We start from the raw sequence: 21394 nt of genomic DNA, 5'->3' as shown, positions 1-21394 counted from the left end.
GTTCAAGAGTATCTCCAGAATCGCGCAAATGTCAAATTTGACAGGTTAGATCTTAAACATATCGTTATCGTATCTTGGTGATGTCTAAAAGATTTCAAAATCCGAATCGGGCCCTGTGTCTCGTGTGGTCTAGACTTTCGAAGCAGGATATCACGTAATCGTGTATTTTAACGCTCATGATAAAAAAAAAACTTACCACTCATTAAGTGATTACTAATTACATATTAAAATAGTTATTAAGTACCTACCTACCTACGTAATTTAACATACGATTGATATTGTGTTTGTAGGGGTCATCCATTAATTACGTCACACGAATTTCTAGGTTTTTTGACCCCTCCCCCCCCCCCCTCCTTGTCACACTTGGTCACATTTGGCAAACCCCTCCCCCCTAGTGTGACGTCAAATTATTTCTACGAAATCGCCAAATCGAATTAAGTAAGTACCTAAGTATTATTAATATTTTATCAAAATATTTTTGACGATATAAATATTAGTAATTTTATAACCCAAAACTGCTTAGGAAAGAAAATTAAACGAATAAAAATGATTACCGGTTTAAAAACTTGTTATTTCAATGTACAGCGAATAAAATAATTTAAATAAATTTTCGGTTACTGATGAAGTTAAAGTGACGTCACAATGTTTGTGTCTCCCCCCTCCCCCATGTCACAATATGTCACATTTTCTTGACCCCTCCCTCCCCCTAAACGTGTGATGTAATTAATGGATGACCCCGTAATGGATTTTAGCATTTAAGAAGCACTCTCATAAGCGATTTTCAACTAAATAGCTACCAGACATCTGGTACTTAGCTACATATTACCCAAGTGACAACTCTGCAGACGCAGTATGATGGTCGACATTATCGACGTGACAGGGTGTCTCTCTCTTTCGCGCGGTGTTAGAAAATAAATTGAATTTATAAAACCCAATAAGTAGACAATCAGGACCAGAATTCCTATGTGATGTGTCTGTGTAACATTTGTGGATGATTAATCGAAATACGTGGCTTTTGGATAATGACCTTCCGAATTTGCATTTTACGACCATTTGCGAACACGTTTAGGCCTGTTTGTAGCCGCTGTAACATGTTTCGATAAACTGCCGGCATTTTTATGGCACAAAGTCACGTGTTGGCAAGAAAATGGAATCTTGTAGATTCCATTGAACCGTAGAACCACTCATTTTTAACACCACACTAAGTATCAAAGTAATATGAGTGCCATATCGGTTCGTACCTCAAAAGGAAAAAACGGAACCCTTATAGGATCACTCGTGCGTCTGTCTGTCCGTCTGTCCGTCTGTCACAGCCAATTTGCTCCGAAACTACCGAACCAATTAAGTTGAAATTTGGTACACATATGGAAGTCTGTGACCCAAAGACGGATATGTAACGTCAACAAATGAATTTTAAACATAGGGGCTACTTTTGGGGGGTAAACGATAAAATTAAAAAACAAAGTTTTGAAAACAATATCGTGTTACATATCAAACGAAAGAGCTCATTGTAAGAATCTCAAATATATTTTTCTTATAAATTTACAATAAAAAATTTAGAAGTTATTCAAGAAAATAGACAAAAATTGACCATTCCCCCCCCTCTATCTCCGAAACTCCTGGGTCTAAAATTCTGAAAAAAATAGACGAAATAATCCTTTACCTAAAGATGACAGGAAAACCTATTAGAAATCTAGAGTCAAGCGTGAGTCGGATTTAAGAACAAAAATGCAGTTACGTTTTTTTAGGGACACAGCCGCAATGGTTAAAGTGAAACGTGATGTAGACAGCTATTGGGAAGGCCCTAGGCCGATATCCGCATAAGGCCGAAGGCCCGAAGCGTCCCGAAGAGACGTGCCTTTAGCTTCATGCGTGAGTCGGACTGAAAACAAAAAATGCGACTAGGCTGTATCTGGCACACAGTCGCAATGGTACTTGTAGTACCGATTGATTAGGTTACTATTGTTATGTACGTGTTTTAAAAAGCACTATACAGGGTGGCCAAAAAAAAAGTGTATTCCCGTTGCCAACGTGCAACCCCAAAATTGGCTGTTTCATACATTTTGGCTGGTCCGTTTTCTATAGGAGCATACATTTTTTTTCGCGATTTCGGGGTTGGTCCCATACTCGTACTAAAAGTTGCTTAGTATAATCTCAAAACCTCCTTGGCTACGGAAATGCACTTATTTTTTGGCCAACCTGTAGGAATTATCTCTCTTCGGCCTTCGCTTTTATAACACTTTCGGAAGTTGTAGGAAGCACGACCCGTCGGACGCTCCGAGTTTTCAGCTCTATGCGGAGCTCGGTCTTCAGTCTTCGCATTTGGACACTTGTGCTATTGTTCGGCATTTAATCTTCAGAGTTGTAGAGATATAAGCTACCACGCCAGAAAACTTCATGTTACATTTGGTTTTTGGGTCGATCAACTTTTTCATGTCATGGAGAAAGATTTTTTTCGAAAAAATAAATCTTTTTTAATTATGATTATTTTTCAGACATTTAGCGTACAAGAACATTTAAAGTTTTGTATGCGATTACGGGCCGCGCACAAATTTTATTATTTTGACAACTTTTGGTGTTATATATGTTGTGCTGTCTCAAAACGTGTCCCCTGGGTTACCCGGGATTTATTAAATAAAACTTCATTTAATCGAAATACATATTCGTCTATTATATAAAGGAGCATAAACTCTTTGCTTCTTTTAACTTAAAATTAAAGAGACCCTTCTTGGTTTTCCTAAAAAAAACTAATAGTGTCTCCTGAGTCACTTATGTCGTAAAATGTACGAAAAGTTTTTATATTACTCAAATACCGCAACCATGCATATTCTACCTATCGGAATAATATATTAATGTTACGAAATAATCAAAAAAATATAATTAAAAACATTTATTAATCACTCTTCTCCAGAAAAATGCAAAACATGCCTAAAATTTTTTGGACATCGTAGTTTTCCCAGAGACAAATTTAGTTATCCAAGAGACATTTTTGGTTCCTCCAGAGACAAATTTAGTGACTCAAGAGACATTTTGTCATTCTGTTTTCACATTTTAACTTATCAGTAAGTCTAATCAGTCTAAAAACACTCAGAAATCAAAACAATTAAACAAAAATCAAAGTAAATGATTCTCAGCAATCAGTACAATCAACATCAAAAATATAGTGACAGCCAAAGTGGCTAAAGAAAAGCTCGCCTCATCCAAATTTCAAATACGCAGTTTTCAAAAGGAATAAATAATAACATAAACGCTCAAAAATCATCATCATCATCATCATCTCCTCCTAGCCGTTTTCGGCTACAGCGACTGCTATGCTACAGCTGAGAGCGTCGCTGGTGTGCTCTCAGGTGACTGACGTAGCCAATCTTTGCAGCAAATGTGCAGCCACATTCGCTGCAGGTCAGCACCCCTCCGATATAATTGTACGTGATGGCCACAGGTGGTCTGGCCTTTAGCTCGTCACGCTTAACGTCGAGCTCTGTGCGTCGCCTGGCTTCAAATTCACGCACCTGCGTCTGCACAAAGTTTTTAGACCACTTCCGCTCATAAGCAAAGAGACATCATCATCATCATCATCTCAGCCATAAGACGTCCACTGCTCCACTGTCCACGTGCCGGTTGGAAGCGACCCGCATCCAGCGTCTTCCGGCGACCTTAACAAGGTCGTCTGTCCGTCTTGTGGGTGGACGTCCTACGCTACGCTTGCTAGTCCGTGGTCTCCACTCGAGAACTTTCCGACCCCATCGGCCATCTTCTCTGCGTGCAATGTGGCCTGCCCATTGCCACTTCAGCTTGCTAATCCGGTGGGCTATGTCGGTGACTTTAGTTCGTCTACGGATCTCCTCATTTCTGATTCGATCACGTAGAGAAACTCCGAGCATAGCCCTCTCCATAGCTCGTTGAGCGACTTTGAGTTTTGAGATGAGGCCGATAGTGAAAGACCACGTTTCGGAACCGTAAGTCATCACTGGTAACACACATTGATTAAAAACTTTTGTCTTGAGGTACTGAGTTATGTCGGACGAAAAGACATTACGTAGTTTCCCGAACGCTGCCCAACTGAGTTGGATTCGGCGGTTGACCTCTTTCTCGAAGTTGGACCTACCCAATTGGACTACTTGTCCTAGGTAGATGTACGAGTCAACAACTTCGAGTACCGAGTTCCCAACAGAGACTGGGATGGGCCCAACATTGGCATTTGACATAAGTTTCGTCTTGTCCATGTTCATTTTCAAGCCCACCCGTTGTTAAACTCGGTTGAGGTCATCGAGCATCATGCTGAGTTCCTCCATCGACTTTGCCATGACTACGATATCGTCGGCAAACCGAAGGTGAGTGATGTATTCGCCGTTGATGTTGATGCCAAGTCCTTCCCATTCCAGGAGCTTGAAGGCGTCTTCCATTACGGCAGTAAACAGTTTCGGAGAGATAACGTCTCCCTGCTTTACGCCTCTTCCCAATGGAATCGCCCTCGTGCTCTGCTCCTGTACTCGGACCATGGTGGCGTTACTATACAAACACTTCAACACTTCGATGTACCGATAGTCAATATGGCATCGCTGAAGAGACTCAAGCACCGCCCATGTTTGCACCGAATCGAAGTCTTTCTCATAGTTCACAAACGCTAAGCATAATGGCAAGTAATACTCTTCGGTCTTCTGTATAACTTGCCGCAGCGTATGGATGTGGTCTATGGTCAGGCGTTATGCCCTCGGACAAGACGGAATTAAAGAGCTTCTGGAGGACTTTAAGTACCGGTGTTCCACCCGCTCTCAGAAGCTCTGAAGTGATTCCGTCTTTGCCCGGCGCCTTGTTGTTCTTAAGCTGCTTCAGGGCCATCCTAATCTCGTACAGACTGATGTCCGAGATATCTTCGGTATAATGTCGGGACAGCTTGGCTCTTGGATCTCCTACCAAGCTGTCATCGGTCTTTGCGATCGAAGTGTATAACTGTCCATAGAACCTCTCGATCTCGCCTAAAACCTCCGCTCTGCTCGACGTTATGCTGCCATCTTCCTGTTTCAGCTTTGTCAGCTGGCTTTACCCAATAGACTTGTCCTTTGCGAACACTTCGGAGCCTTGATTTCGCTCAATAGTCTCTTCATAGTCAGTGTCTCAGAGAGACATAGTAATAATTTATTACTAATTTCTATTAAAAAGTTAATATATCCATGAAAAGAAGCAAATTTATCAAAACGTATTGATAAAGTCTCCTGAGTCACCATCACAGTCTCTTGGGTCACCAGAAAAGTGACCCGGGGGAACGGTGACCCAGAAGACATTTAAAGTCAAATCAATAATTTTACTTATTATCCACAAAAATATGTCAAAAAAGTATATTGTTAGACCATATTAGAGCTAAGAAGGATCTATAAAGATCGAATTTGTAAATTAGATGTACAATACCTTTTTAATTAAGCGTTAGTAGTGAATATGGTGGAGTACATTTTTTACACTGTTAAGTAAAAACCGAAGCCGACATGCGATTGGGACATGCTTTTTTTGTATGGGAGTCTAAAATTATCTCCTGGGTCACCAAAAAAAAACTATATTTAAAAATAATTCTTTCAGTTTTTAAGTTCTAGTTTGAATGATTATTTGGTTAATTTACTATAATATACCAGATAAATTTAAAAACTGTTACGATTTGTAAGATTTGCATTTTTATATCGTTGGGACACGATATGACATAAAAAAGTTGATCGACCCTTTTGATTGACCCGTTCGGGTTTTTCAAGACGTTTCACTCACGTCACGTTACACGTCCAAAACAATTTTTTGAAAATTGTGTGATGTGATGTACGGAACCCTTGAAACGCGAGTCCGACTCGCACTTGACCAGTTTTTTACACATTATCTGTGACTACTGGCCTTTCGAAAACTTCTACTCAATTTTGACTAGCCCAATTCCCGTAAATCGCTACATTTCCAATATAGTGTGAGAGGTTTTGATTGGACTGGCTTCTTTTTAGTCACGGTTATAGTTTTTTTTATCGAGTAGCTACTGCAAGCAATGAAGCTGAAGAGTAGGATGTAAGATTGATAAACCTGAAAATAGCGATGGTATAGGATTATGGGATGATGTCGGAGCATTCGAATTTGCTTGTTCAGAGAGGCTTACTGTTTGTCTTGTAGTTGGAGACTCATTCTGAATGTTCTAGCAATGTTACCTGGTGGCATGCTGGTCATGGCTAGCAGTGGTCGCTGGGACGAGGTCGCTATCTGTTGTTTCATGATCGCTGTCTGATGACAAGTCTAGGTTCTCTAGATAAGATGGTAAAGATGGAGGCAACTGCTGCTGTCTATTTCTGATCTGACTCCGAGTTGAGGAATAAGAGGAACCCGATAGCGAGCTCTATTTTGTTGCTGTAGCCTTATCTGTAATATTTATGACACTTGAAGGATATACTTAAATACTTTTAATAATAGAATGTCGTAATTTGTCCTAAAATCCCAATAATTTCTTAGAAAGACAATGAACATTCTGGAACCTTAACCTGGCAATGTATCTTTAAAGATACATTTAAAAAAGCATGTTTTTAGTAGAGAAGCTGGCGGTGTGCATTTGTAGATACATACGATAAAACGAGTTCATGCTATCTATAACAACAATGCAATGACTAATAAAAATACGTTATTGTATAGAATATATATTCACTTTATATGTAACAATCATAAATAGACCCAAATCTAAAAGGAAATCATTAAAAAGTACCACTTTTCCCATACGATGCGTAGACGCAGCTTCGCGGCCTGACATTTTGCGTGCTACACTCAAAATCCGATATGCCAGCGACATAAAACATTTTTTTACCAATTAGGTATAGTATCAAGTGGAAAAATATGCGTCAAAAAATAATATGAAGCTGTTTACTTTTTGCGTAGATTTTTAAAAAGTGTAACGTGCATAAGAATGCACACTGCCAAGTTTAGGGCTAAAAACTCCTAACACAATTAGGTTGCGTTGTTTCATCACAGAGTTCCTATGGCCACTTCCTGTCTCCATCATCAGATCAGTTCGACAGTACCATATTATTGTATTGTCATCAGAACTACATACAGCTACCAATTTTCATGACGCTACGATCCTTGGAAGATAGTTAAATTAGTTACCTTAGATTCCATTACATAGTTACATACAGGTCGAGAGTTCCTATGGCCACCTCCTGTCTCCATCTCAGATCAGTTCGACAGTACCATATTATTGTATTGTCATCCGAACTACATACAGCTGCCAATTTTCATGACGCTACGATCCTTGGAAGATGGTTAAATTAGTTACCTTAGATTCCATTACATAGTTACATATAGGTCGACCTAATAAAAGCTTGTTAATAAAAATACATTGTTAAAAATTGGGTTATGTACGGAACCCTTGGAACGCGAATCCGACTCGCACTTGGCCGGTTTTGCAATGTAGGTACCTACTTATTTCAATCAAACAATAATCTCAAGCTCTGTGTAGGGGGCGCCACTACCAACTATCCATCACAATCACGGGTCTAGCGCGATTGCTTGCCAAAAGGGCTTGTGCACAAATCACACGAGGATCGCTAGGTGGGGAGGAGGGCACAAAAAATCACGACAGATCACGTTGGGGGAGGGGGTATTTTTCTCCAGTGAACGAAACTAAGACTAGTGGCTCTGTGAGCTGTAGACCTCGCGAGCAGAGCTTAAAACTGAGTAAATTAAATAAAAAAAACAATTGATATGAAATTTAAGTGTAAAAAAATACGAAAAGTTATATCCCAGCATATAATTACTGGGGATCGAACCCAGACCTTCCGTGCAAACAAAAAAAGCGAACGTTTGCAAAATACACCATGATAGTTCTTACATGAGGTGACGAATTTTAGCTACTCATTTTCAAGTAAAAAATAAATATCTACCTCCAAAACCAGCGATATAAAATTTCTGAATTTTTGGCCATTTAATCTGTAAACATGTCTTAAAAAGAATACATTCTCATGATACCGATACAACTATTTGTTTAAGCGTGAGCTATCACAACTTTTCCATTTAGAAAAATTTTCAAAAAATGGCTCGACAAATTTTTTTTATTGGTTCATAGAATTCGGTTACAAATTTCACGAGAATCGGTTAAGAATTGCGATCTGTAGAGGAGAACATCCGGACATACAAAAGCAAAATGCCCGAGTCAAAACGTAGACCTTCGCTTCGCTTCTGTCAAAAAAATAACTACCACATGAGTAGATACTTTTTCTCGCTTTCGTTATACATAAATCTTCATTCCGCACAAAATAGCGAGTCTAACTCAAGGCCTGTTCACTTCCTAAGAAAGTTATGTCCCCAAATAATTGCGCATGTGTGCGCCTGAAGCTTCTATGTGTGCGTTGGCCTCTGAGAAAAAGTTGCGATTAATAAAAATAAAACCATTTTTCTACAGCAACATTGCTCCCAACTCTGATTTAAATTATCACGAATTTTATACATAATTAATCATAAAACGGGACTTAAAACGCTTAAAACTTAATTACACGCGATTAAGTTTCATAATGAATATTTGCTTCCAAAATGTCTTTATCAATGTTCATAAAATATATGGAGGGTAGGTACGTCTACCCACCATGATAAAAAAATATATTTGTCAATGACTCTGTCCAACTGCTGTGGTTAAAGTTCATAACGAACATTTTATTTATTAACAGCCGTATTCATAAACAGTTAGAGCATTGATCATCAGTTGCTGATAACCGGATGTCACAAAACGTGATTCATAAACACTTTTTAGCGCTAAACAGTTGATCATCTCTTTATTAAATCCTCGGAAAGTTACAGAGCCGAGGACCCTTCTTTATCTGTTTATTATCTGCTATTTTACAAGATGGCGGTCACGAAACAGCTGATTTTGGCAAGAGTGACAAGAGCAAGAGCAAATAGTACGTTTTGGTTAAAATCCCAAATGTGAATGGAAAACAACTTTAATATGTGCAATTACGTATTACATACCTGGATATAGTGCGAAAATGGCGCGAAACCTAAATATCCCGCTTTTTATAAGTTGTTTATGTGATTTTGTGTATGGTGATTTTCGTTTAACCAAAATATCGAAGAAGGCAACAGAATTCTATGATCGCGTAGTCGGAAAAATGCATCATAAACGGAGCGAGTTCCTCCCTCACAGCTATTAGGCGTTTGGAGAAATAGGTAAACCGCCAGATTCACTTAAATCTATGCGGGCCAGCTTCATTGCTCGCCATACAATCGCATTTTCGAAACCAAGTTTGGCTTGGCTTAAAAATATTTGGAGGAGTCGCCATCGTCGGACACGGCGAGGACTTACTTATATTTGTGCGTAAACCCTTTAGTTATTCATTATTACCACTTGCCAGAAACGTTGTTTTTAATTTAAGATCAGGGTGTTCGCATTTCGCAAACTTAAATTTAATTGCATTTCTTGCGCACATTATACCTACCTATATAATATTATAGACCCTGTAAGAGTACATCAATCTCGTTCATAGTTTGCAATTGAATAACTAACCATTATACCTAATGAGATTATAATATTTACCATAAGTTAACTTGTTTTATAGACATATTTAACCGACTGTGTTTAATAAAAAATATCACAGGTAAGTAGGCACTACTTAAAAGTATCAACTTATTTACAGGTAAAAGAAGTGTGCACTCTTGTCAGTCTGGTAAAGTGATGAAAAATCTGAAAAAGTCACGGGTATATGCAGTCATTGCATAGGCAGTTTGCTCAATATTGGCTTTGAGCATAACAATTTGGCCTCCAGGTAAAAATATTGCAAGCTGAACTTTATAGAATGAAAGTTTCATTTATGTCAACTAATTATTCAGTATAGTCATCCAGGTTGGATTCTATACCTACCTGTTCTTGACGCTAAGGTTTCCAGTGCTCCCAAAAATGCACTGTCGGCTATTTGTAACTCCGCTAGTTGCCTGTAGGCTGCAGTGCTTAATATCAGATGGGCAGCACTAAACTTGTCCTTGTCATTGTCTGGTATTCAAAAATACCTTTTAATTTTATTCTACATAAGAACCATTAATTACCAATATTATTTTTGAACTTCTTTGAACTAGGTACATAGCATGAACTTACCTATGAATATCTACTTTACTTTATATAAATTGTACACTTTCATCAGAACAATATTGCAAACACATGAATATCATAAATATGTGCAAAATAGGGTCCTACTTTCCTTTTTAGAACTCTCAAAATGATTTGCTATTATGGTATTTATATGAAAATTTATTTTCTAATAATAATCTGGTGCTTTATTTTATACATGGTATGGTGTGACATAATTTATTTTAAGTACAGGAAACATCCCTATTAGACTGCTAGATACATTTAAGATTTTATTGCATTGTAATTAGAAAAATGGAATTTTGAGTATTTCAATATGGGTACAGTCGCCTGCAATAATATGTTACTCTTCGAAGGCTGCAAAAATGTGCAATGCTCTTATGGGCCTTTGTTGTGTAACATATTATTGCAGGTGACTGTACATCATTAATAAAAATTGTACAAACCTTAACAAGTCAAAAAATATATTTAATTAGTAAAATAAAACACCAATTAAATTAGAACAATTTTATTACTTCAACCTAAATCAAGCTAGGTTTTCATTTTGATGTTTTTTTTCTTTTAGGTTCCTTGCTGATTTCCTGCTGGGACTTGCAGTGTACGGAGTCAGTTACACTTCTCTGACCAATATTCACAGCTGTTCACAGGCCACAGCTTTTCTTCCAAAGCCTGGAGTTATTCAACAATAACAGTGGCTAATGATGGTACTTTCAGGATCTGAAAAGATGCAATAATTTGAATAAAAGTATTTTTGTATTCAACAATTTTCTTTAATTTTTAGCTTATGATATAATGGATGTACTTAAGTTAGGGTCACATGATTCAATATAGTTATGGTAACTAAGTATCATTTTAAGCTATAGACAGAGATCAATATGACTTCATTTATTATTCATTACCTATTAGGTACTATAATATGATATCATTGTACATTGACCTTGCAAACTCTCTGGAATAGATGTCCAAACTGTCTGATGAGATATAGATTAGCCAACTTAATTATAACCAACTGTACGCAGAAAACATCTTATTTTTAATCAGCAGGTACACAGTATCTATACACACACCTGTACACTGGTATTTAAATACTGCCTAATTTGTGAACCATCCTTCCTCGTAGTAAGTAGGTTGGCTAGGTGATAGAGTATAATAACCATCGCATTGTTCCATGCATAAAATAAATACCATTACAAAATTATTACTAATGACACGATGACAAGAAGTAAACTCGCGACACAACGGCTTGTTACAATAAAACATCACTTGTACATATAATTATCATTTGGTTCCATTGTATGGTTAAGAAATATAATACCTATAATAGGTAGGTACCTATGCATAATTTTAAACAAATACACCAAGCTCCACAAAGCACGGATAAATTTACCAAATTTATAAGTGTTATAACCTTTAAATAATGTCAAAGCCGTCAATGCAAGTGTCAATCTTAACATGTTCAGATACTACATTTTATGTTACGTACCTATGTCTATAATATATTATAAATAGATGGTCATGCCCAAAATTTGAACTGTACCTAGAGTTATCATCAAAATCGCTGCAGACTTTTCTTTGTCTAACTCTAAACACTGCAGGTATGTAAGGTAAACAAGAAAGTATAGGACATTGTTCATACCTGATTTAGTGAGTCTGAATGGACTTCGTTTTGTTGACCCGTTGTGAATTTCTGCCGCAACCAGAATAAATTAGTGTGAACTCATGAACCATTATTCAATGGTTCTTCTTGCGGAGGCGAGTGCGGTCTGGTACGGTATCTGGCATCGACTTCTTCTCTTCGCTAATTATGCACTTCTCGGTTAGTTTGAAAGAACCCCACTTCTTTCGACTCCATTCCACATAATATTGAAACTAAAAGCAATAAGATATAGGTATATCAACATTGCAGTGAACTCATATTATTACTTGTTGCTGTATAAGATACTTGTCTGTAAACGTAGTTACTCACCAAGTTTTATAAAATTTCCGGCCATGCAGCAATCTTTAATTATTTTTGTGGCACAGAAGCTATTTTAATAAGAGATAATTCCGAAAATTAGTCAAAATAGTAAATCAACTTCTTCATGATATTACGATTGGCCGCTAGTGCTGCTGTCAAACTTTTTTTTTAATTTAATGTTCAGCCATATTTTAGTCTATGATGCGCCAAGATGCCAACATAACGCGTCTAATCTGCTTATTAGTTAAGAAGCCCCTAATAAACGTTTATAAATCATGGTTCTTATCAACGGCTTATTAAGCCTAAACAGCGGATTAGCTAATAAGCTGATCATTCCTCATTTAAGGATTTTTTATGAATACGGCTGTTACAGTCTTAAGTGGTTGTACCGCTACGTTGTATTTATTATTTAAAGATTTACAGCCGTATTCATAAAAAATCCTTAAATGAGGAATGATCAGCTTATTAGCTAATCCGCTGTTTAGGCTTAATAAGCCGTTGATAAGAACCATGATTTATAAACGTTTATTAGGGGCTTCTTAACTAATAAGCAGATTAGACGCGTTATGTTGGCATCTTGGCGCATCATAGACTAAAATATGGCTGAACATTAAATTAAAAAAAAAGTTTGACAGCAGCACTAGCGGCCAATCGTAATATCATGAAGAAGTTGATTTACTATTTTGACTAATTTTCGGAATTATCTCTTATTAAAATAGCTTCTGTGCCACAAAAATAATTAAAGATTGCTGCATGGCCGGAAATTTTATAAAACTTGGTGAGTAACTACGTTTACAGACAAGTATCTTATACAGCAACAAGTAATAATATGAGTTCACTGCAATGTTGATATACCTATATCTTATTGCTTTTAGTTTCAATATTATGTGGAATGGAGTCGAAAGAAGTGGGGTTCTTTCAAACTAACCGAGAAGTGCATAATTAGCGAAGAGAAGAAGTCGATGCCAGATACCGTACCAGACCGCACTCGCCTCCGCAAGAAGAACCATTGAATAATGGTTCATGAGTTCACACTAATTTATTCTGGTTGCGGCAGAAATTCACAACGGGTCAACAAAACGAAGTCCATTCAGACTCACTAAATCAGGTATGAACAATGTCCTATACTTTCTTGTTTACCTTACATACCTGCAGTGTTTAGAGTTAGACAAAGAAAAGTCTGCAGCGATTTTGATGATAACTCTAGGTACAGTTCAAATTTTGGGCATGACCATCTATTTATAATATATTATAGACATAGGTACGTAACATAAAATGTAGTATCTGAACATGTTAAGATTGACACTTGCATTGACGGCTTTGACATTATTTAAAGGTTATAACACTTATAAATTTGGTAAATTTATCCGTGCTTTGTGGAGCTTGGTGTATTTGTTTAAAATTATGCATAGGTACCTACCTATTATAGGTATTATATTTCTTAACCATACAATGGAACCAAATGATAATTATATGTACAAGTGATGTTTTATTGTAACAAGCCGTTGTGTCGCGAGTTTACTTCTTGTCATCGTGTCATTAGTAATAATTTTGTAATGGTATTTATTTTATGCATGGAACAATGCGATGGTTATTATACTCTATCACCTAGCCAACCTACTTACTACGAGGAAGGATGGTTCACAAATTAGGCAGTATTTAAATACCAGTGTACAGGTGTGTGTATAGATACTGTGTACCTGCTGATTAAAAATAAGATGTTTTCTGCGTACAGTTGGTTATAATTAAGTTGGCTAATCTATATCTCATCAGACAGTTTGGACATCTATTCCAGAGAGTTTGCAAGGTCAATGTACAATGATATCATATTATAGTACCTAATAGGTAATGAATAATAAATGAAGTCATATTGATCTCTGTCTATAGCTTAAAATGATACTTAGTTACCATAACTATATTGAATCATGTGACCCTAACTTAAGTACATCCATTATATCATAAGCTAAAAATTAAAGAAAATTGTTGAATACAAAAATACTTTTATTCAAATTATTGCATCTTTTCAGATCCTGAAAGTACCATCATTAGCCACTGTTATTGTTGAATAACTCCAGGCTTTGGAAGAAAAGCTGTGGCCTGTGAACAGCTGTGAATATTGGTCAGAGAAGTGTAACTGACTCCGTACACTGCAAGTCCCAGCAGGAAATCAGCAAGGAACCTAAAAGAAAAAAAACATCAAAATGAAAACCTAGCTTGATTTAGGTTGAAGTAATAAAATTGTTCTAATTTAATTGGTGTTTTATTTTACTAATTAAATATATTTTTTGACTTGTTAAGGTTTGTACAATTTTTATTAATGATGTACAGTCACCTGCAATAATATGTTACACAACAAAGGCCCATAAGAGCATTGCACATTTTTGCAGCCTTCGAAGAGTAACATATTATTGCAGGCGACTGTACCCATATTGAAATACTCAAAATTCCATTTTTCTAATTACAATGCAATAAAATCTTAAATGTATCTAGCAGTCTAATAGGGATGTTTCCTGTACTTAAAATAAATTATGTCACACCATACCATGTATAAAATAAAGCACCAGATTATTATTAGAAAATAAATTTTCATATAAATACCATAATAGCAAATCATTTTGAGAGTTCTAAAAAGGAAAGTAGGACCCTATTTTGCACATATTTATGATATTCATGTGTTTGCAATATTGTTCTGATGAAAGTGTACAATTTATATAAAGTAAAGTAGATATTCATAGGTAAGTTCATGCTATGTACCTAGTTCAAAGAAGTTCAAAAATAATATTGGTAATTAATGGTTCTTATGTAGAATAAAATTAAAAGGTATTTTTGAATACCAGACAATGACAAGGACAAGTTTAGTGCTGCCCATCTGATATTAAGCACTGCAGCCTACAGGCAACTAGCGGAGTTACAAATAGCCGACAGTGCATTTTTGGGAGCACTGGAAACCTTAGCGTCAAGAACAGGTAGGTATAGAATCCAACCTGGATGACTATACTGAATAATTAGTTGACATAAATGAAACTTTCATTCTATAAAGTTCAGCTTGCAATATTTTTACCTGGAGGCCAAATTGTTATGCTCAAAGCCAATATTGAGCAAACTGCCTATGCAATGACTGCATATACCCGTGACTTTTTCAGATTTTTCATCACTTTACCAGACTGACAAGAGTGCACACTTCTTTTACCTGTAAATAAGTTGATACTTTTAAGTAGTGCCTACTTACCTGTGATATTTTTTATTAAACACAGTCGGTTAAATATGTCTATAAAACAAGTTAACTTATGGTAAATATTATAATCTCATTAGGTATAATGGTTAGTTATTCAATTGCAAACTATGAACGAGATTGATGTACTCTTACAGGGTCTATAATATTATATAGGTAGGTATAATGTGCGCAAGAAATGCAATTAAATTTAAGTTTGCGAAATGCGAACACCCTGATCTTAAATTAAAAACAACGTTTCTGGCAAGTGGTAATAATGAATAACTAAAGGGTTTACGCACAAATATAAGTAAGTCCTCGCCGTGTCCGACGATGGCGACTCCTCCAAATATTTTTAAGCCAAGCCAAACTTGGTTTCGAAAATGCGATTGTATGGCGAGCAATGAAGCTGGCCCGCATAGATTTAAGTGAATCTGGCGGTTTACCTATTTCTCCAAACGCCTAATAGCTGTGAGGGAGGAACTCGCTCCGTTTATGATGCATTTTTCCGACTACGCGATCATAGAATTCTGTTGCCTTCTTCGATATTTTGGTTAAACGAAAATCACCATACACAAAATCACATAAACAACTTATAAAAAGCGGGATATTTAGGTTTCGCGCCATTTTCGCACTATATCCAGGTATGTAATACGTAATTGCACATATTAAAGTTGTTTTCCATTCACATTTGGGATTTTAACCAAAACGTACTATTTGCTCTTGCTCTTGTCACTCTTGCCAAAATCAGCTGTTTCGTGACCGCCATCTTGTAAAATAGCAGATAATAAACAGATAAAGAAGGGTCCTCGGCTCTGTAACTTTCCGAGGATTTAATAAAGAGATGATCAACTGTTTAGCGCTAAAAAGTGTTTATGAATCACGTTTTGTGACATCCGGTTATCAGCAACTGATGATCAATGCTCTAACTGTTTATGAATACGGCTGTAAGTCTGTACCTACATAGATTACAGCAATGCACAATTGGGTAGGTAAAGTTTTTTGAAGATAGGCAAATTATATTTTTTCCCGATAGTATTCATTATAGCGATCACGGAAATGCAGCTCTTTTATTTTTATATCATTTTATTGATTAAATATAATTTTTTAAATGATCGATATGACGTTTGTGAGGTGAAATGGCAGATTCCAGTAATTAATTCCTTGGCGCGTAGTAAATGGGATGAGATAGAAAAAAAATCGATGTCAACTGTCAGTGTCATTCTTGGAAAATAACTTGCAAATAATTGGAAAATAATGGTCGGACGAAACATTTGTGTTTTCTTGTAATTGGATGTCGGTGTGATTTCTAGAATAAGTATTTTTAACGTCCCTAGCACGATCAACACGGATATTTTGATAATGATAACGATTGCTTTCGACTACTTGGCACTGCTTCTTGGAGAACATTTTCATTAACGCCTCCACCACGACTCTTGGACTGCTACACGAGTCATTTTGGATCTCAGTATCAACACAATAGATGGAGACGATCCCGGAAACGTTCGAATGGAAATATAATATTACAGAGATGAACTCAAAGTGCGTCGTACCGTCTTGTAGGAAGTACAGATACGTTACTTTCCAAATTCAGCGTATTTGAGCACACCAAAGTCTTTAACAGCGATTCGGTGCCAAGCTTTGAAGATATATTGGCCAAAATGGTAACTTATACGTTTGTGAGGACTATATAAACGTGATTGTTGTATTATACATACATAATGATTAAGATTGTAATAGTCTTATAACTAGGTCGTTATTGGCTATTATATATGGGCTCGGCAAGGTGTTCACAATATCTGAACACGCACGCCCTGATAATAGAGGCGTGTTCAGATATTTATGAGCAACCTAGCTGCACCAATATATCTGATGGCGACTGTACTTTAGAAAACTTATAATATAAATTCTTCTATCTGTGAGTACCTGTAATTGGCTTTGTATTGTTACCTAAATCTATATAATGTTTTTGCAGCTGTTGGTACTCCTTACAAAATAAAATAAAATAAAAATAAAATAAATCCAAAATAATATAATATAAATCCAGTAAATTTCGTTTCGTTTTATTTTAAAATCCACAAATTATTATCCTTAAGCATTAACATTACAACAGTATATAGAATCACGCTGTGTGGCGTGCCCTTGAAGAGAGTTGAGCGGTTCAAATATGGTCAATATGGATTAGTATGTCTGTAGGGTAAATGTGCTTCACGTTGGGGCCTGTTTACATATTGATTAGTGTTGATTGCGGGTTTAATACATTTGCCACTATACACAAGTAGCAAGTGTATCAACTCGCAAAAATACTACATTTTTGCTTCCATTGAGGTATACTTAGTAAGCACTATTCTCAAAGTATGTGAGGAAATAAAACAAATTCAATTTAGTAAAGCGTATTTAATAGGGGTAAAGTGACGCGAATACAATTAAAAAAACAACGCATATTCTTAGTTTATATTAAATGTAGATGGCTTTTTAGTTTTCACTTGGTCACAGAAATACGCTAAAAACCACATTCAGAGTAGGTGTTTCTTGCGTTTTGGCTGTCCTTCTTGTGTCCCTCCACAGCATGAGCATGTCGTAAGTCCTGTTGTATTTGTCCCAGGACTTAGCAGGAAGCTAGTTATTCATTATTAAGTTTGCTTCTGCTTTCAAATGAGGCGGTGCATGCCGTCTATTCCAGGTCGTTTTCGTCACTTGAACTCATTTTGTTTATTACGAGTATTAAAATAACAAGCGGTAACTTATTGAGTATTGCACAACGAATAAACTTTGCCGCCTTTTATTTGCATATTTTTTAAAATTATATTACCATAGATACAAAGCATACGGTACGCGCATGCGTCAATCCGCGCGCACCGCGCAGCGCCCTTTCGCGGTGCTAAAGCGGTATCCAGACGGGACTGATCAAATCGGTCGATCTGATCAGAAATGAAATTGGCGTCAATCTCCAATTTTAGATTTATGGTGATATTAGACCCATTTAAGTTGAAAAAATGCCCCATAACGAAAATACTAGCCTCACAAATTGGTGTTCTTGTGTCCGCACCTCATTTTATTGGTCATTATCGGCGGTTGAATTCGGCGAGCTAAATTGGCGTTTGCGTCCATACGTCCCGATTCGATCGGGCAATTTAATCAGATTGGCGAAAAATTGACTAATCTGGATACGCCTTAAGCAACATCGAGTTCACGATAATTTGACATATAATAATTTTTATCATAATAATAGATTTTTAGCATAAGTTGCATTTCATAAAACTTAACCCAAATCATTTGTACATTTTCAAGTCAAAGATAAAGACATGTTGGTTTTAAAATTTTAATAAGTATAGACCATAACATTGTCATGATCTTGTAACATTGTTAAAATAAGAGAGTCTCCCATTTTCATTTTATTGCATTTTTTATAAAATGTCTTTAGATTCTCGGGATATCTTGGTCCTAATTCGATTGCTCTTTTTTATGGAAATAATTATATCCTTCAGATTCACAGGATGCTCGGAGAGGCTTAGCCGAATAACACTGCAAGGAAGTATGTCATGGCTCAATGGTTCTAATTAGCCATCAGTATAATACCGCCAATGAATGTTTACATCCACCTGAAAATAAGAACAACATTCATAAAATGAGGATAACCACACAAAACTAACAGATGGTTGAAATTGTTAGAAAAAATTAGACCGATTTCTTGTTTACGAACTTAACAGCTCATGGCAATTTAATAATAAAAATCAAAACACAAGTGAAGAAAGTTTTATGTACCTATGTATTTCACGGATACGTACTCCTGTACGGCCATTGCTCCTCTAATTCAACGGCATTGTGCCTATCACTGTTATGATAATAATTTCAAATTTGTAGAATCTGCTCGCAATCTCGTATGAACTCGCTTATTTTTCTTGCAAAACTCTGTCCAAGGGTCAGCGTAGGGGCCGTCGTGTAGGGGTGGGGAAGAAAACGTTGTCCAGTAATTTATGCAGTGCCAAGTTATCGAAAGTAAATTCAATCTTTGTCCAAATACGCGCAGATGTCGTGGGGAATCAGAAGTCCGTGGGTCGTGCTGAGGTCGCCGAAAATCTCAATGATAACATTAATAGCAATTCGGAAGGTAACATGAGGCTTGTCCGTTATTTTTCGGGAATGAGAGCTAAGTGACACTGACAGTTGACATCGTTTTTTTTTCTATCCCGTCCCATTTACTACGCGCCAAGGAATTAATTACTGGAATCTGCCATTTCACCTCACAAACGTCATATCGATCATTTAAAAAATTATATTTAATCAATAAAATGATATAAAAATAAAAGAGCTGCATTTCCGTGATCGCTATAATGAATACTATCGGGAAAAAATATAATTTGCCTATCTTCAAAAAACTTTACCTACCCAATTGCACATAGAAAATGTGCTAAATGCGGAGCAACGGCTGTTGAAGCCGCCAGAGTGAAATTTATACAGCTTTAGTGGGTTCAGAAGGAACCGAGTCATAACGCATCTGGAAAGCGTATTAATTAACCGTGAAGAAATGTATGAATACAAGTTAGAAATCTGTGTAAAATACCGTGTGTAAAGTGTAGTGTATCTGTGTGTAAAGTGTAATAGGTAGGCATGCCTAATGTTATTTGTATAATACTGAAAACTTTGTGAATGCGCTTTATTAATGTCTATTTTTATTAAGTTGTCAGGGTTTAATTTTCAGTGTATATTTCTATATGTAAAACATAATACAATGTTATAAACATAAATATGCATTTTATTTAAATCAATAGATAATACCACAAACAAGGGGTAATATTTGCATCTTTCATATATTTCGTGATATGAAGATAACAAATATGTTTATCAACATAATTACTATATACCTATAATACCAATACCCGCCAGGCTAAACCGGTTGTTAACTTTAGTTCCATTGGTACACATCGAGGGCGCCAGTAGTATAAACGTATAAACGGTTGGGGACATTTTTTTGTATGGAGTTACCGTTCTTCTCCTAGTGAGTATTATATTCTTTGGTCTAACTATTTTACGAAATTTTGGAGCGCGTGGCCTTGACTGGTTTTCAAAGTCTACATTGAAACCTTGAAAACAATGATATCAAAACGACGTAAATAGATATGAAAGTTCTTTCATTACCGTTGGTCATGCATCATGAAATGCAATTTAAGTGTCTTCTGTATTTATTAATCTGTGCTTCTGTAGGTCTTCTTCGTTCATTTGAATCTGCGACTTTGTTTTGTGGCCTAAACTATAGATGGTCAAGCAAATCTTGTCAGTAAAAAAAGGCGCGAAATTCAAATTTTCTACGGGATGATATATCCCTTCGCGCCTACATTTTTCAAATTTGCCGCCTTTTTCTACTGACAAGATCTGCTTGACCAAGTATAAATCGACACTTTAAACATCGTGACGTTTACCTTTCGCGCCAAAAAACGTCCTACTACTAAAGAAAAAGTAAAGCGATATTCAGACGGGATGATCAAATCGACCGATTTGATCAGAAATGAAATTGGTGTCATTCTCCAATTTTAGATTTATGGTGATATTAGAGCCCTGTAAACTTGATAAAATACCCCAGGACGAAAATACTGGTGTTACAAATTGGTATGCTTGTGTCCGTACCTCATTATATCGATAATATCGGCGGTTGAATTCGGCGACCCAAATTGGCGTTTGCATCCGCACCTGATTCGATCGGGCAATCTAATCAGATTGGCAAAAAATTTACTAGTCTGCTGGATACGCCTAAGGCCCCGTTCGCACGGCAGCTTTTTCGACGCGCGTTAAAAAGCGTTTGAATGACACAAATGGATAATAATGTATGTATTCACACGACAGCAGGGGTGCGAAACTCCTGACTTCGGTCAAACTCGGCTCCGCTCGGCTCAGCATTGCTCCGAGCAATTGGGAAGTAGCTAACACACTATCGCACCGCACCAAGGTCATTGAGGGACGCACCCATAAGTAAGAGGGGGAAAGAGATATCGCTTTCTTCCTCTTACTTATGGGTGCGTCACTCGATGACCTTGGTGCGGTGCGATAGTGTGTTAGCTACTTTAGGGTTGGCACCACTTGACTTCCTTTTGCGTGCACGACCACAGATAAGATAATCACTTGATTTTTGACAACCCTAAATAGCCGA

The 21394-nt window shown here is 36.7% G+C and overlaps 4 long non-coding RNA genes across 4 annotated transcripts; 2 read left to right on the top strand and 2 right to left on the bottom strand.

Moving 5' to 3' along the window:
• Positions 1-8661: 8661 nt before the first annotated feature.
• LOC134669709 (uncharacterized) lies at positions 8662-10755 on the top strand. The gene is made up of 3 exons (XR_010098940.1): positions 8662-9168; positions 9636-9764; positions 10647-10755. It is a non-coding gene; the product is annotated as an uncharacterized LOC134669709 (long non-coding RNA).
• LOC134669705 (uncharacterized) lies at positions 10529-12417 on the bottom strand. The gene is made up of 3 exons (XR_010098936.1): positions 12048-12417; positions 11718-11950; positions 10529-10798 (listed from the first exon to the last, which is right to left on the bottom strand). It is a non-coding gene; the product is annotated as an uncharacterized LOC134669705 (long non-coding RNA).
• A 46-nt stretch (positions 12418-12463) lies between these two features.
• LOC134669706 (uncharacterized) lies at positions 12464-14335 on the top strand. The gene is made up of 3 exons (XR_010098937.1): positions 12464-12816; positions 12914-13146; positions 14066-14335. It is a non-coding gene; the product is annotated as an uncharacterized LOC134669706 (long non-coding RNA).
• Positions 14109-16210, bottom strand: LOC134669708 (uncharacterized). Its single transcript, XR_010098939.1, has 3 exons — positions 15696-16210; positions 15100-15228; positions 14109-14217 (listed from the first exon to the last, which is right to left on the bottom strand). It is a non-coding gene; the product is annotated as an uncharacterized LOC134669708 (long non-coding RNA).
• Positions 16211-21394: the final 5184 nt, after the last annotated feature.

Source organism: Cydia fagiglandana, chromosome 12, assembly GCF_963556715.1.
Source record: "Cydia fagiglandana chromosome 12, ilCydFagi1.1, whole genome shotgun sequence".
NCBI lineage: Eukaryota > Metazoa > Arthropoda > Insecta > Lepidoptera > Tortricidae > Cydia > Cydia fagiglandana.
This window is presented reverse-complemented; position numbering and strand designations above follow the sequence as displayed.